This window comes from Periplaneta americana, chromosome 6, assembly GCF_040183065.1.
Source record: "Periplaneta americana isolate PAMFEO1 chromosome 6, P.americana_PAMFEO1_priV1, whole genome shotgun sequence".
Classification (NCBI taxonomy): domain Eukaryota; kingdom Metazoa; phylum Arthropoda; class Insecta; order Blattodea; family Blattidae; genus Periplaneta; species Periplaneta americana.
In genome coordinates, this window is record NC_091122.1 from 76,446,089 (window position 1) to 76,462,104 (window position 16,016).

At 42.5% G+C, this 16,016-nt stretch overlaps 1 protein-coding gene and 1 long non-coding RNA gene across 2 annotated transcripts in view; one reads left to right on the top strand and one right to left on the bottom strand.

Annotated features, from left to right (window-relative positions):
• LOC138701428 (zinc finger protein ZFP2-like) overlaps positions 1-16,016 on the bottom strand; it is a 202,605-nt gene that overhangs the window by 10,751 nt on the left and 175,838 nt on the right. The window lies entirely within an intron of this gene.
• LOC138701427 (uncharacterized) lies at positions 8,274-9,149 on the top strand. The gene is made up of 2 exons (XR_011332556.1): positions 8,274-8,492; positions 8,718-9,149. It is a non-coding gene; the product is annotated as an uncharacterized lncRNA (long non-coding RNA).

The window sequence follows — 16,016 nt, forward strand, 5'->3', positions numbered from 1 at the left end:
TACATTTTCTTAAGCAGGGGTGTAAGGGGTAGTGATGCGCCTCCTATAGCCTCTCCTACCCAATTCCCAACCTCAACCTGCCCTGGTACACCCTGCTTTTAACAGATGAGGATCTGGGGACCGAGTCACAGCGGTATAACTGTTTCATCTAAAATGGAGGAAATGCCATTTACATATGTGCTGGCTTATCATAGCACAACAGCGTCCCTCAGCGGCACATGAGGGAAAGGTCGGTGGATCTAAATAACATCTATTTAGTCCTACCGGCTAGGTCCGAAAGACCCGTTGACCAACGACAGGTGCGGTCCCCCTTGCATAATGGGGGTTTACGTCGGGTGATGTAACTGCCACATTGTAAAAACTGATGCCTGTTAAGAAAACAGTTACATGAAAGCCACAACATACATGAGTATGAGTCCTAAAGATAAATATTCCCGAGTTAAAAGTGTTCAAAAGTATTGGAAAGCACGACTGCTAATGGCTTCATTGCCAAATGCAAGGCACTAGACAACAACATTTTCTTAAGCATTTATGACAACAATTATTACATATTGTGACAGTGACGTGAGATTCGAACTCACGACCAGCGTCCCGCAAGAGAGAAGATCGCGCGGAGCACAATGTGACGGCGCGCGGCGGAGAGAAGAGAGGGGGTGTATTACGTCAACGCGACGAGAGTGCGCGCGCATCTGGTGCTGGTAGAGAGGAGAGGGCTCTGGATTTTTCTGGAGTGCAATCTCTGGAGACGCGTCGAACTTTCGAGGCTACGTCGCTGTGATTATAAAAGAAGAAACGCCAGCGAACTCGAGCAGTTTTCAGTTGATTAGTCAGCCAATCAGTGAGAAAGCCAGAGCAAGCAAGCCATCTTGTGTACCGGAGTTCGACTCGAGTGTGCGTCCGCAACTGTATCAGCATCCGAAGGCCTGAGTTCGAGTGCAGTGGACCGCAGTTGGAGGGACCTGAGTTCGAGTACAGTGAACTGTCTCTGAAGGTCTGTGGTTCGAGATACTGTGAACTCGAGTGACTGAGCTAGAAGAACTGTGAACTGAGAACTGATAGTTCTGATTTGTAAATAGTGCTTTGTAAATATTAGTTAAGATTAACAGTTCATTGTTGTTCGTAATAGCCCAAGTAAATTGTTATTGCCGTCAGTGGAGTGCTATAACGAATACTGTGTTGAGTGAAAATTCTATTGTCGACGCGAGCGTTTAAGGTGAATTGTAGAAAGGAATTATTGTTGGAAGAATAAAATCCTATTGTTGAGTTGAAATAAAATTTACATTGGTGTCAGAATCGGGACATTATCGACAATGGAGAACCTACAGCAGATCCTGCAAGCCATCGCGGAAATGAAAGCAGAAATGAAAGACGAAATGAACAAGCACATCAGTGAGTTGAAGAACGATATAAGTGAAGTGAAAACGGAGATGAAAAGTGACATAAGTGAAGTGAAAAGCGACATAAGTGAAGTGAAAACGGAGATGAAGTGACATAAGCGAAGTGAAAGGCGACATAAGCGGAGTGAAAGGAGACATAAGCGGAGTGAAAGGGGACATAAGCGGAGTGAAAGATGACGTCACCACGCAAATTGAAAGCGTTTCAGCCCACGTAGATGGAATTGTCGCCATCGTGAAAGACGAACTTAAGGCCGATTTGGATAAACTAAACCAGAATTTTAAAACTATAAACGAGACAGTAGCAGAGTTGAGACAGGATGTAGACCATTTCGACGGCAAAATCCGCGATCTCGAACGTCGTCAAGAGGAAACGTGTGTGCTGATGGACCAACATGCTGTAGAAAACAAGCACATCCTCGCGTTGGTGGATCGCCAGGCTAGAGAACATAAACAGATAGTTGCCGAGGAGGTTCGACGTGCCATGCAAGAAGCGGCCACAGAGTTGAGGACTCCATATAGTGGCCCTGCGGAATCATCGCTTTCAGCCAGACATCACAACGTCAAGACGCCGAAGTTCGACGGTACGACGTCTTGGGCGATATTCTGTCGCCAGTTCGAGGCCACCGCAGAGCACAATGGGTGGACGCCAGCACAGAAAACCACTCAGCTGCTGGCCGCGCTTCAGGGACAGGCGTCGGAGATTCTTCACAGCGTTCCAGAAGATGGGACAGCCGCTGAGATAATGGCGGCCCTGGAGGGACGTTATGGTGACCATCAACTTGCGGCAGCATTTAGGACCCAACTAAAAACGAGGGTCCAACAGTCAGGCGAGTCCCTACAAGAATTTGCGATGGCGGTGGAACAACTGGCCCATAAGGCCCTCAGGGACCTACCTACTGACTTCATCGCTGGAGAGGCGGCCTACACCTTCGGCAGCGGAGTTCGAGACCCGGAAATCAGATAACAGCTACTCTTGGCAGAGCATCGTACCATCAACGCAGCTCTGGCGGCGGCCCTCAGGATGGAGGCAGCAAAGTTGACGGCGAATGTCTCGACGTCGCACCGGATTAGGAGCGTCGCGGCGGCCGACGTCGAGGAGCGTCAACCGAAATCACCTGAGCGACGAAGACGAGGAGTGCCCACCTGCTGGTCCTGCGGTGAACCTGGACACCTGAGGAGGGACTGTGACCGATCTGGTCACAAACAGGAAAACTAAAAGGGGCCGATGCGATAAGGGGCACGTCGGCGCCGTCATCACCATCCCCTCGGCTGATCTTGAAGACGGTTAACAGAAGATGCGACGATGGGCTGATTGCTGACGGATGGATAAGAGGCCGGCCATGCAGAGTACTGGTAGACACCGGGGCGTCGCTCACTATCGCCAGACCGGAAGTCGTGCGTGGCCTACCTGGGAGGACGCCGCTGCGCCGGTATGAGCTACGTACTGCCTCAGGCGAGAACCTGCCCATCCAAAAAGGTTTTCCTGGATCTGACATTGGGAAAGAGGAGACTGGAGATGTGGGTGTTCGTCGCCAACATCAATGAAGACGTCATCCCGGGACTCGACGCCATGCGGATCTTCGATGCAACGGTGGACGTCCGGCGCCGTATCCTCCGTTTTTGTCAGGATGAAGTGTTCCCGAGGGACTTCGAAGACCAACCCATGGCCAGCAGACTCACCCTGGAGAATCAAGTGACAATCCCGGCAGGCTGCGAGATGGTGGTGACGGCAAGACTGGACGGACAACCTAAGAGAAACCTGCTCCTCGATTCGCAAACAACTCCGATAGATGGGGTTTATGTGGCCAGATCCCTACTCCCGATTCAGAAGGTGGTACTGGTGAGGGTCCTGAATGTCACCAATCGGGACAAGGAGGTGCCTAGTGGAACTGTACTAGGTAACGTCGAGCCGGTGGTGTCTGTGACGTCGCTGGCAGAAAACGAGGCGTGTCACCGACCACGTCCAGATCTAGACCCATCACTGAAAGAGCTGGCTCGAGATTTGGCGGGGAAATTAAACAAAGGAGAAAGAAGACAAGTCCACGATCTACTGACAGAATTTCAAGACGTATTCAGTCTGCCCGAAAACGACTACGGGAGAACGGAGAAAGTTCAGCACCGCATCGATACCGGAAATGCTCGCCCAATCAGACAACCTCCTCGACGCGTCCCTCTAGCTAAACAGAGGGAGATTGACAGCCAACTGGAGGGCATGAAAGCAAGAGGGGTCATCGAGGAATCCGACAGCCCTTGGTCATCACCTGTGGTGCTGGTAAAGAAGAAGAATGGGGACCTGCGTTTCTGCGTGGACTACAGAAGACTGAATGACGTCACCAGGAAAGACTGCTTTCCCCTCCCACGAATTGACGACACCTTGGACACCCTGGCCGGAGCAGAGTGGTTCTCGACGTTGGATCTCAAGTCAGGATACTGGCAGGTGGCGCTACATCCTGAGGACAAGGAGAAAACGGCATTCTCTACAGGCCAGGGACTATGGCAGTTCACCGTTATGCCGTTCGGCCTCTGCAACGCCCCGGCTACATTCCAGAGACTAATGGAGTCCGTAATGAGAGGCCTGACATACGACACCTGTTTGCTGTACCTTGATGACATCATCGTGGTCGGCAAGACTTTCGGCGAACAGCTGTTGAACGTGAGGAAAGTGTTCGAGAGACTGCGACAAGCCAGACTGAAGTTGAACCCGAAGAAATGTCATCTATTCCAGAAGAAGGTCAGCTACCTGGGATACGTAGTAGGGATCAACGGAGTGGCCACAGACCCGGAGGAGCTACAAGCCGTCAGAGGATGGCCGAGACCGAGGGACAAGCAGGAGCTGCGCCGCTTTCTCGGCCTCTGCACTTATTACAGAAGGTTCGTAGCTGGGTACGCCAACATCGCTAACCTCTAACCCCGCTGACTGAGGAGAAACGACAATTCCAATGGACGGACGAGGCGGAGTCATCCTTCCAGTCACTGAAAGAGGCGCTCTGCACTGCTCCTGTACTGGGATATCCCATCCCTGGAAGGAAGTTCACGCTCGACACGGACGCTAGCAACGTAGGCATCGGTGGAGTACTCTCTCAGGAACAGGACGGGCAAGAGAGGGTGATTGCCTACTTCAGCCGAACACTATCCAAGGCTGAGAGAAACTACTGTGTGACGCGTAGAGAACTTCTTGCCATTGTGGAAGCCCTGAAGCACTTCCACAAATATATGTATGGCCAGGAATTCCATCTGAGGACAGACCATTCTGCACTCACCTGGCTATTGGGCTTCAAGAATCTGGAAGGGCAGACCGCCCGTTGGGTTCAACGTCTGCAGGAGTATAACTTCACCTCTGAACACCGCCAAGGGAATAAACGCTGATGCCTTATCACGACGCCCGTGCCCGGATGGCTGCAAACACTGCCTGAAAGTAGAAGAGCGGGATGGCGCCCACGCAGTCCGAGCAATTGCCGCCCAGCCGAGCCCAGGATGGGATAACGCCGCCTTAATGAGGGAGCAGCTGGAGGACCCAAACATTGGGCAGCTACTGCGTGATGTGGAGTCCGGCCAGAGACCAGTATGGGCCTATATCTCCAACCGCAGCACCACTTACAAGAGCTACTGGGCCCAGTGGGGAATCGGCCGATGGAAAGACCCGCATAGAACAACTCGTCCTACCCAGGAGCAAGGTGAAGGAAGTGCTGGAGGAGACACATGCTGGAGTGACTGGAGGACACCTGGGAGCCAACAAGACGCTGAACAAGTTAAGACAGAGGTTCTACTGGCTACATCAGAGAACCGACACGGAACAATGGTGCCGAAGATGCGACACCTGTGCAGCCAGTCGCGGACCAAGGACACGCAGCAGGGGAGCCATGCAGCAGTACAACGTGGGAGCTCCTTTTGAGAGGATCGCCATCGACGTTGCTGGATCGTTCCCGGTCACGGATCGCGGGAACCGCTACCTGCTAGTCGCCATGGATTACTTCACAAAATGGCCAGAGGTGTACGCGATTCCCAACCAAGAGGCTTCGACAGTGGCCGACGCGCTGCTTGACAACTTCATCTGCCGATTCGGGGTGCCCCAGGAATTGCACAGCGATCAGGGGCGCAACTTCGAATCCAACCTGATGGGAGAATTGCTCGAGCGTCTGGGGGTGCATAAAAGCAGGACCACTCCCCTCCACCCACAGTCCGACGGCATGGTGGAACGATACATCAAAACCGTGGAGGAGCACCTGCGGAAGGTGGTGTCCAACCATCAGCGAGACTGGGATGCCAGAGCCCCACTGTTCCTCTTGGCCTACAGAGCTTCGGTCCACGATACAACAGGGATGACACCGGCAAACATGGTCTTCGGGAGAGAGCTGTGCCTGCCCTGTAATCTGCTGTTTGGCACGCCACCCAGCGCCGACCAGCCAGCGACTGACTATGTGGCAGAACTCACCGAGATGTTGAATGGAGTTCACCAACTGGCCAGAGAGCACCTCAAGATGGCCAGCGACAGGATGAAGGTGCGCTACGACAGATTAGCCAACTCTGCAGGATTCCAGGAGGGCGACCTGGTGTGGCTGTATCGACCTACCAGGACCAAAGGGAAATCACCAAAGCTGCAGCGTGCCTGGGATGGACCATACCACGTGGTGACCAGGATCAACGACGTGGTGTACCGCATCCAGCGACAACCTCGAGGAAAGATGATGGTGGTGCATCTGTACCGATTAGCAGCCTACCAACGGACTGCCCGGGACGAGCAGCCCTAAGGAGCGAGCAATGTGACAGCGACGTGAGATTCGAACTCACGACCAGCGTCCCGCAAGAGAGAAGATCGCGCGGAGCACTTTGGAACGGCGCGCGGCGGAGAGAAGAGAGGGGGTGTATGACGTCAACGCGACGAGAGTGCGCGCGCATCTGGTGCTGGTAGAGAGGAGAGGGCTCTGGATTTTTCTGGAGTGCAATCTCTGGAGACGCGTCGAACTTTCGAGGCTACGTCGCTGTGACTATAAAAGAAGAAACGCCAGCGAACTCGAGCAGTTTTCAGTTGATTAGTCAGCCAATCAGTGAGAAAGCCAGAGCAAGCAAGCCAGTCTTGTGTACCGGAGTTCGACTCTAATGTGCGTCCGCAACTGTATCAGCATCCGAAGGCCTGAGTTCGAGTGCAGTGGACCGCAGTTGGAGGGACCTGAGTTCGAGTACAGTGAACTGTCTCTGAAGGTCTGTGGTTCGAGATACTGTGAACTCGAGTGACTGAGCTAGAAGAACTGTGAACTGAGAACTGATAGTTCTGATTTGTAAATAGTGCTTTGTAAATATTAGTTAAGATTAACAGTTCATTGTTGTTCGTAATAGTCCAAGTAAATTGTCATTGCCGTCAGTGGAGTGCTATAACGAATACTGTGTTGAGTGAAAATTCTATTGTTGACGCGAGCGTTTAAGGTGAATTGTAGAAAGGAATTATTGTTGGAAGAATAAAATCCTATTGTTGAGTTGAAATAAAATTTACAAAATTAAAAGTATTTATTTCAGTCACTGACTTCACAGCATATGTTTAAGGTGTTAAACCTTTGCATTTCATGTTTAAAAGACGTATGAACATTTTCGTTGGACTACGTCAACATCATCAGATACAACGTACATTTCAGCAATATCAATCATCTCTACAAATACAAAACATATTTAGTGACATGCAAAATAAAACATACTAAAAACCAACATGGTTATGATATGCATTGACATTCTTGTATTACTGCCCTTATTGTCAATTAATTAAAATATACGTGTAAGTTGCAAAATATATATGTTTGGAAGTCTTCACACATGGAATAATGAAGTAACATAATATAAAAGGAATATAAATAATAAAATATAAAACTAAGGTAGTCGTTACACAGTCCTCACGCAACCATCACACAACCAACATCTAAAGAAGGCATGTCTACACTAAGTAAGTTTATATAGATATTTTTTATGCTGATTTGGATAATAAAATTCGATTTATGCATTCACTCAACTAAATTACAATTTTAAGTTTGCTACCAGTATATAATAATCGCACACAACTATTTCATTTTCGTAAGCATTCCATTACCCACAATAACAGCATCGAATTTTGACCTTTATTTAAATTGATATGATACTAGTCAAATAACTTGCTTCATCAACATTATTAATAGTGATTTATTTAATATTTGATCTTTTTCAGTTAATTCTGACACCTGACTTGCGCCTTATAATATAGTTTATTACGATTACAGTATTGGATATCGACCAAATATTGCCATGTAAGTTTCTATCCATTTAACATAGTACATAAATTAAACTTTTAAAATTGTTCAAAATTGGGTCATCAACTCACTGATTGCAATTATTTCCAGATTGGATGAACAGCATTATCGTCAAATTAAATATACATTACTGTCAACAGTGGCGGCTCGTGGGTATTTAATTAAGGGGGACTGCATACAAAAATAAACCAAGAAACTTACATTATTTAAAGATTAGTTCCATGCACCTTGTCTTGTAGGTTGCAAACTTTTGAATCATCTTCTTATTAAAATCCGATATGTCGTTTAAGATAATCTTTACACTGGAAAACATAGCTAATGCGGTCAGTCTCTCTTCTCTCATCGTATTTCTAAGATAGGATTTTACTCTCTTCAAACACGAAAAGCAACGTTCTGGTTCTGAAGTTGTCATTAATATTATTATTATTTATTGAATTTCCAAGTTTATACAACCCTATTTTACCCTTAGGTATATTAGGGCTGTAATTAAATCATACATATTTTAGCCTTGTACAAATATTTACATAAAATGTATACATAATTATATCATAAAATACACATATTACATTAAATGTGTATGACAATAAAAATCATATTTAAGGGAGACTGGGGAGGTTTGACCATAGGGGAGGTTTGACCCATCTCTATAATTTGAAATCCCGCCATTTTTATCTCTGCTATTTGTCATGGTTCTCTTTGCTTTTAATGTCAGAGGTAATATTTATGCTCATCAAGGCAGTGAAACCAAGAACAGCTGAGATTCTACTTCCTGTTTGATTTGTTGCTTGCTGATGTTGGTTTGATGCTCTTGTTTATAAGAATCCAAGTAAGTAATTGCAATCTTAATGGTAATAGTGATAGTTACATTTGATTCTACATCCTTTTAGGTTCAATTTCATATATTTATTGTGTAGTTTTCTTTATTATTAAGTATATAAATATTTTAGTATATACAAAAAGTCCCATGAGGGAGGTTTGACCCAAAATTGCAGGGAGGTGTGACCCATGTTATGGTGTGTGATTTCATAACATTTTTTTTATTTCTTAATAGGATGCCTTTCAAGTGGAAACCTACTGAAAATCCAAGGAAGAAAGTAGATCCAGGAGTAATGAAAGCTGCTGTAAAGCGTGTCCTCGATGATAATGTGAGCATTCGAGCAGCTGCAGTTGAATATGAAGTTGATAGGAAGACTTTAGGGAGGTATGTTACTAAAGTAAAGGAAGGAAATGAAACAGCTTTCAAGGCAGACCACAACAGCTCTCAGATTTTTAGTTCAGAAGAGGAAAATGATTTAGAAAAGTACCTTCTAACAGCAGCTAGGTTGAATTATGGTCTTACTCCTAAAGAGTTGCGAAGATTTGCTTATGAATATGCAGTCGCTAGAGGTAAACCAATCGGTGATAATTGGAAGAGAAACAATCAAGCCAGTTATGATTGGGAGAGAGGATTCATGCATCGTCACCCAAGACTGTCACTGCGGAATCCCCAGGGAAAAAGTCTAGGGAGAGGGACAGCCTTTAACCCAACAAGTGTAGGCGAGTTCTTCCAGAATCTTCGTTCTGTGTATCACACCAATAAATTTGGCCCAGAATCAATTTACAATCTGGATGAAACTGGGGTAACAAATGTACAGAAACCTGGCAAGGTAATTGCACCAAAAGGGGAAAAACAGGTCTCAAAAATGACATCCACTGAGAGGGGGACACTTGTTACACTTTGCTGTGCAGTAAGTGCAACAGGAAATGCTGTTCCACCATTCTTTGTCTATCCAAGACAGAGATTAAATGATAAAATGATTGATGGTGCTCCTGTGGGTTCTTGTGCTGGTGTTAGTCCAAGTGGGTGGATGACTGGAGAGACCTTTGTTCATTACTGGGAACACTTTATCAAACACACAAAGTGCTCTAAAGAACGTCCTGTGCTTGTCATCTTAGACAACCATGAATCTCACGTAACACCACAGACACTTCAGATCGCTAAGGACAATGGTATCACACTAATAACATTGCCACCCCACACAAGCCATAAAACTCAACCACTTGATAGAACTGTATTTGGGCCCTTCAAAACTGTTTACAATCAAGCTATTGATGACTTCATGACCACTCATCCAGGAGAGACTGCAACTATCTACCAGATCCCAAAATTTGTTGGAAATGCATTTCCTGTTTCTTTCACTCCTGCCAATATAATCAGTGGCTTTAAATGCACTGGGATCTGGCCATTTGATTCCACTATTTTCAATTCTACTGATTTTATGAGCTCATATGTAACTTATCGACCAAGTCCTGCCAGTGAAGATGCAGCAGCCATAAGCAAAGAACCCCATCCAACACTGATTACCCAGCCAAGTTGTAGTGGAATTTCACCAGAACAAGTAAGACCTTTCCCGAAAGCTGGTCCAAAGAAAAGTAAAAATGGCCGCAAAAGGGTTGTTAGTCGTGTGTTGACAGACACACCTGTCAAAGCAGCTATTGAGAAAGAGTACGAAGAACGCGTCAATAGGAAGAGAAATCAGGCTACCCTTCCTTCCAAAACTATTAGGAAAATATTTCCTAATGACTGTGAGGACTCTGTATCAATTGAAAAGGAGAGGAAAAAGAGAAGAGAATCTCACTTTACTCCTACGGCTGATGAGGACGAGGCTTCTGAAAATATAACTGATGATGACGACTGCGAGGAGGTGAATAATGAAGATTGGGGAGTGATGTCTGCTAAAAGTGGTGATTTCGTCTTGGTTAAGTTCTGCACCAAGTCGACAGCATGCCATTATGTTGGAAAAGTTATACAGATCAGAGAATATGAGTGTAAAGTGAAATTCATGCGGCGCTACCGATTCGGGTCAGACTGCTTTGTGTATCCTGATGTTGAAGACACTAGTTATGTGCCATTTGAAGATATGAAAATTCTTCCAAAACCAGTTTTTCAAGATGTAACTGAAAGAATGTCTTCAAAACTTAGGTTCTCAGTGAGATTTATTAATTTAAATGTGCGTTAAGTGAAAACAGTGCTATTTCTCAGTGGAACTTTCACTATTTTCTATATTTTTATAATATTTGTGTTTGGTACTTTTGTTAGAAATAGTGTTCTTTGTATTCATGTTCCTAATTTATTTAAATATTGCAGACTTGTACTGTTTTGTAGGCTTGGGTCAAACCTCCCAACATGTGGGCCAAACCTCCCTTATGCGGGGAGGTTTGACCCAGAAAGTAGTATAATTAAAAAACATATATGAAATTTAATACATTAAGAATAGGCTGTTCTGTAATTTACCATATATGTCTGAGATCTTAGTCTATCTAATGGTATGTTTTCATCACCTCTAAGGAAATTTATTTTTGGAAATAAAAATAAAATAAAAATAATGGGTCAAACCTCCCCAGGCTCCCTTATATTATACAAAGACAAAGATATAAGATAAAATAGATATAATATACAGAAATAGATACACAATATATGAAATGCAGACATATTAACATATTACATACCGTACTTTCCCAGGATATAAAAAAAAAGTGAGCATTTCGTAGAAATGTACATAGGCCTATTACTTTTAAGGACGTATATGCCATAAAATGACATGAAATAGACATGACATACTAGTGCATGTTCAAACATAAGACATAGACATATTATATACAATACACAGAAAAGACAAATAAAAGGAAAATTACATAAAACATATATGATATGAAACAGTGATATTATAGCTATTATTATTATTATTACTATTATTATTAATAGTAATAGTATTTCCTTTTATTGCAGCCTGTTTTGCTCTGTTGCATGTTATATTAATGATAAAAAAAAATAGACCCTGAATATATAGAAAAAAAATTAACACATTCATATATCCTTTCTAATTTCATTAACTACAACTTCTCTTACTATGGCAGAAACACATAAACTAGCTATTTATAGTGAATTGTGAATATGTAATATGAATTTCTGAAATTCTCTTGAACAGCATTTCCTTTTAAACATAAAACACAGGGTTTTTTCAAATTGGCCAGAACACGAGATGACATGTGACAGTAATAACAGGCGAGTTCTTTCGAAAATTGGGCAATCAAATAGGAGATGATGAACAGTCTGGTCGCTTTCCTCGCATTTACACATGGATTCATTTACATTATTGATTTTGAACCGTTTAAAATATGTTTTAAATTTTCCATGGCCTGAAATGAATTGCATAAGCACGAAACTGGGTATCATGTGTTTACAGTTTAACCTAGAGATTATTGTAGGAAAGAATAAGTCCCTAGTTAGAGAGCCGTTATTACTTCCTTGCCATTGTACATCCCAGCCTGCTAACATGTGTTCCCTTAATTTATGTTTTATGAAACTGACAGGAATTTTATGGTAATTGTCTACGGCATTCATGGAACAAGCAAGCTTGGCTAGCTGGTCTGCCCTTTCATTCCCTAAGATACCCGAGTGCCCTCGAACCCAGTTTAAACAAATATGTTTGCTGGATTTTGAAATATTGCGTCTGACATTTATGCCAATCATATGCATATTATATTTGTCCCTAATACAGTTCAAAGTTGCCTGCGAATCACTGAAAATAAGTGCACTGTAGTCTTTGCTGATACACCACTCAACAGCTTTATCAACTGCAAGCATTTCAGCTTGGAAAACTGTACAACACTTGTTAAGTTTAAACTGTTGATAATGGGTTTCTTGTTCACTTTCGAAACAGACGAAAGCACTGCCGACGGCCACCCCATTCTCGTTGATAAACATACGAGAACCACCTGTGAAAATGAAACACTCATGTCGTAGCATACACTGTGTGATGTTGACACAGTTTGTAAAGACTGCTGGGTGACCAGCGGCTGACAAAGCCGCTAGTCTTTCTATTTCAATGTCCTGGAACTCTTCTGGATTTCCTCAGGATTTCTGAATATTAGTTACAGTTACTCTGCTGATTCCTGACAGATGTAGTGGTTCAATTCCAGCTATAACTTGAGCGGCTTCAGTAGAAATCGTACGGTAAGCACGAGAGATGCGCAGCATGGAGCCTCTTTGAATCTGACGAAGTTTACGTTGCGCCCATTTCTTGTGGAAAATTCCTTCAAAGGCGCATGCACAGTATAATACGATCGGTTCAACCACCCCCCGATAAATTACTTTCAGAATTTCAGAGTTTAATCCCCAGGTAGGTTGCGTTGCCATAGTAAGGCCTCTATACAATTCGTTGATCTTCATTTCCAAGTGACTAAGATGTGCTCAGAAAGTGAGTTTGCTGTCCAGTTTCACACCTAGGTAAGTTATTTCCTTAACGAGTGTTATGTTTTGCCCATTCATTTGAATTTTAGGGGTATCGAATTTCCTTTTCCTAGTGACAAGCATTGCAACTGTTTTGGACGGATTGAATTTAGTGATAGCTATGCGTAGTAGTTTCACAACTTCTGAAAATGAGACCTGCAAGTTCTCAGATAGAAGAAACTGCAAGAGCTTGACTGCGCCACTGATATTTCTGGAATTCTTGTTTCTGATACAACACAGTGAGTTTCGTTTTTAGTTTGTCTTTATCGAGCATTAGGAAAAGCTTCACACATTTAGGTTATTTTCAAGAAATAAGCTTTTGTAGCATTCAATTTTTCTTGACACAGAAGAGAAAATAATATCAGATGATCTATGAACTGGAATCGGGTGTTAGCTTGTGTGATAATGAGGTCACACACTTCCTTGGCTGCCGCAACCCTTGTCTGAATCCCTTCGACCTTACGACACTTTTTAGGGTTTTCATTATCACAGATCTTGCTGCTCAAATGTGAACTGTTCCGTATTGTCTGTATGGCATTAACAAAGCTTGATATGCAGAGTCGACCTCGGTAGCATAGTTGGTTGCGGATTCGATCCCGGCCCAGGTCGATGGCATTTAAGTGTGTTTAAATGAGATAGGCTCATGTCAGTAGATTTATTGGCAATTAAAAGAATCCTGCGGGACAAAATTCCGCCACACTGGCGATGCTGATATAACCTCTGCAGTTGCGAGTGTCGTTAAATAAACCATAATTTAATTTTTTATATGCAGATTTGAACCTTAGAAATATCTGACTGGCGATGTTGTAGTTGATTGTATAATATAGCTACATGATACATCAATAAATGAAAAAAAAAAAAAAACTGAGCCAGAAATTGAATTCAGGATCTTCAGGAGTACGCACCAGGGCGCTTGCCTCATTTATTGATATTGTTAGAGTTTCAGATTCCATTTCGGTTTGAAAACATTCTAGCAATGGCTCCTTCTTCTCATGAACAACATTTACTGTTCTTATTTAAAACTCCATTTTGTTGCCCCAGCTGATGGAATTGTCTTTCAAACACATTAATTTAATATAGACTGTGTGGAGATCGGGAGAAGAAAGGAGGGATACTGGATACATTAGCAAAAAATATGCGAGCTTTGTAGGGTATTTTGTTTAGAGGCTCTTTCCATTCTGAGATTCAACTGATGGGCACTTAATTTCACATTTCTCCTGAATTGTTAAGGTACTGAACTGAATAGACTGAAACTGCACGCTACTGAGAAACTGCTGCAAATTTTGCAGAGCTTGGAAACTCTGGATTCATGGCAAGGGGCTAGCAAGGGGAGGGTTAAAACTAATGCGCAAACCTTCCGAGATGAGACTGGCAGCTCCAGGGGAGGAAGTGGCTTTACCGTATAGTCCTTGTCCCTGGTTTCGCTCTGGCAGCACCAGGGGAGGAAGTGACTTCACTAACGATTGCGTGCACGTCAATGAGAGCGAAATTTTTTTAAAAATTCCAGCTGCTAAATAGAGACTGTATAATAAATGTATTTGACAACATAAAACGAGACAAGAGCCACAAATGTCTGGGGGTGCTGCAGCTCCACAGCCCCCCTTCGAAAGCCGCCCCTGATTATCAACATTAAACAACCCAACTTATAATATATTGGCATTTGTAAGACAACCATATTAATTTGAAAAACATTCAAGACAAATCACAAGACACACACTATGATACATACGTTCTGAATGGTTGAAATATGTGCATTATTGGGAAACAGAAATATGAATACAATAAATGTAATTAAATACTGTAATTTGCAACTCTTCACACTCATAATACATAATTACCTTAATTTTATATTTTATTATTTTTATTCCTTTTATATCATGTTACTTCATTATTCCATGTGTGAAGACTTGCAAACATATATATTTTGCAACTTACATGTGTATTTTAATTAATTGACAATAAGGGCAGTCATACAAGAATGTCAATGTGTGTCATAACTATGTTGGTTTTTAGTATGTTTTATTTTGCATGTCACTAAATATGTTTTGTATTTGTAGAGATGATTGATATTGCTGAAATGTATGTCGTATCTGATGATGTTGGCGTAGTCCAACGAAAACGTTCATACGTCTTTTAAACATGTAATGCAAAGGATTAACACCTTAAACATATGCTGTGAAGTCAGTGACTGAAATAAATACTTTTAATATACAATACAGAGTTCTCTGAAAACTATAAAAATGAATTGCAAAAAAAACAATTGTTACAGATCACACAGCTCTTGTAAATTCTTGGAGACTGTACATTAGGATGCATAATTATTAAACTGTAAAGAATCAAGTTAAAATCACGCCACTCTTGTAAATTCTTGAAAACTGTACATTAGGATGCATAATTAAACTGTAAAGAATCAAGTTCCTAAAGTTGTATAATTTGTAACATTTTTTGATAAGTTCGTAAGAATTATGTAATTTTTAGTTAAAAATTAAAAAACAAAATCTGTACAAAGCAATTAACAACACATTTTTAGCTTCAGAACACTAGCCAATTAAAGAAATGATACTTCTAAATAGTTCATTCTCTACTTGTAATATTTTTTTACCCTTAAAACTAAACAAAAAGGAATTTTACTAAAAGGTTCAATTTAATGCAACTCTGAATGAGATTAGGAGACATGTTTATATGACATTTTTTGCTCCGAATGTCTTTGGAAATAAGCTCCATAAGTGACAGTAAATTATTGTGAATCATCCTATGTTAGTTTTATGGTTTAAACATCATGTTATTCTGTGTTGCAATACAGCCATGGTCATACATGAATTTGTATTAATTGAGAATTTTTTTAATACGAGAAAATAGAAACAAGGGAGTAATATTAATTTCTTTTCAGAATCATTCTCTCTTGTGTTTATTATTTGCCTATATACAGTCCCTTGCCTTTAATTTATTAACTTTCAAGATAATTAATTTACACTTTTGGGGATTTTTGAAGTAAATTTAAGATATTTTTGGTCATTTTTCAGTTATTTCTAGGTCATCAACATCCATTCCTTCCTTATTACTAGGGCTCTGGTTTCT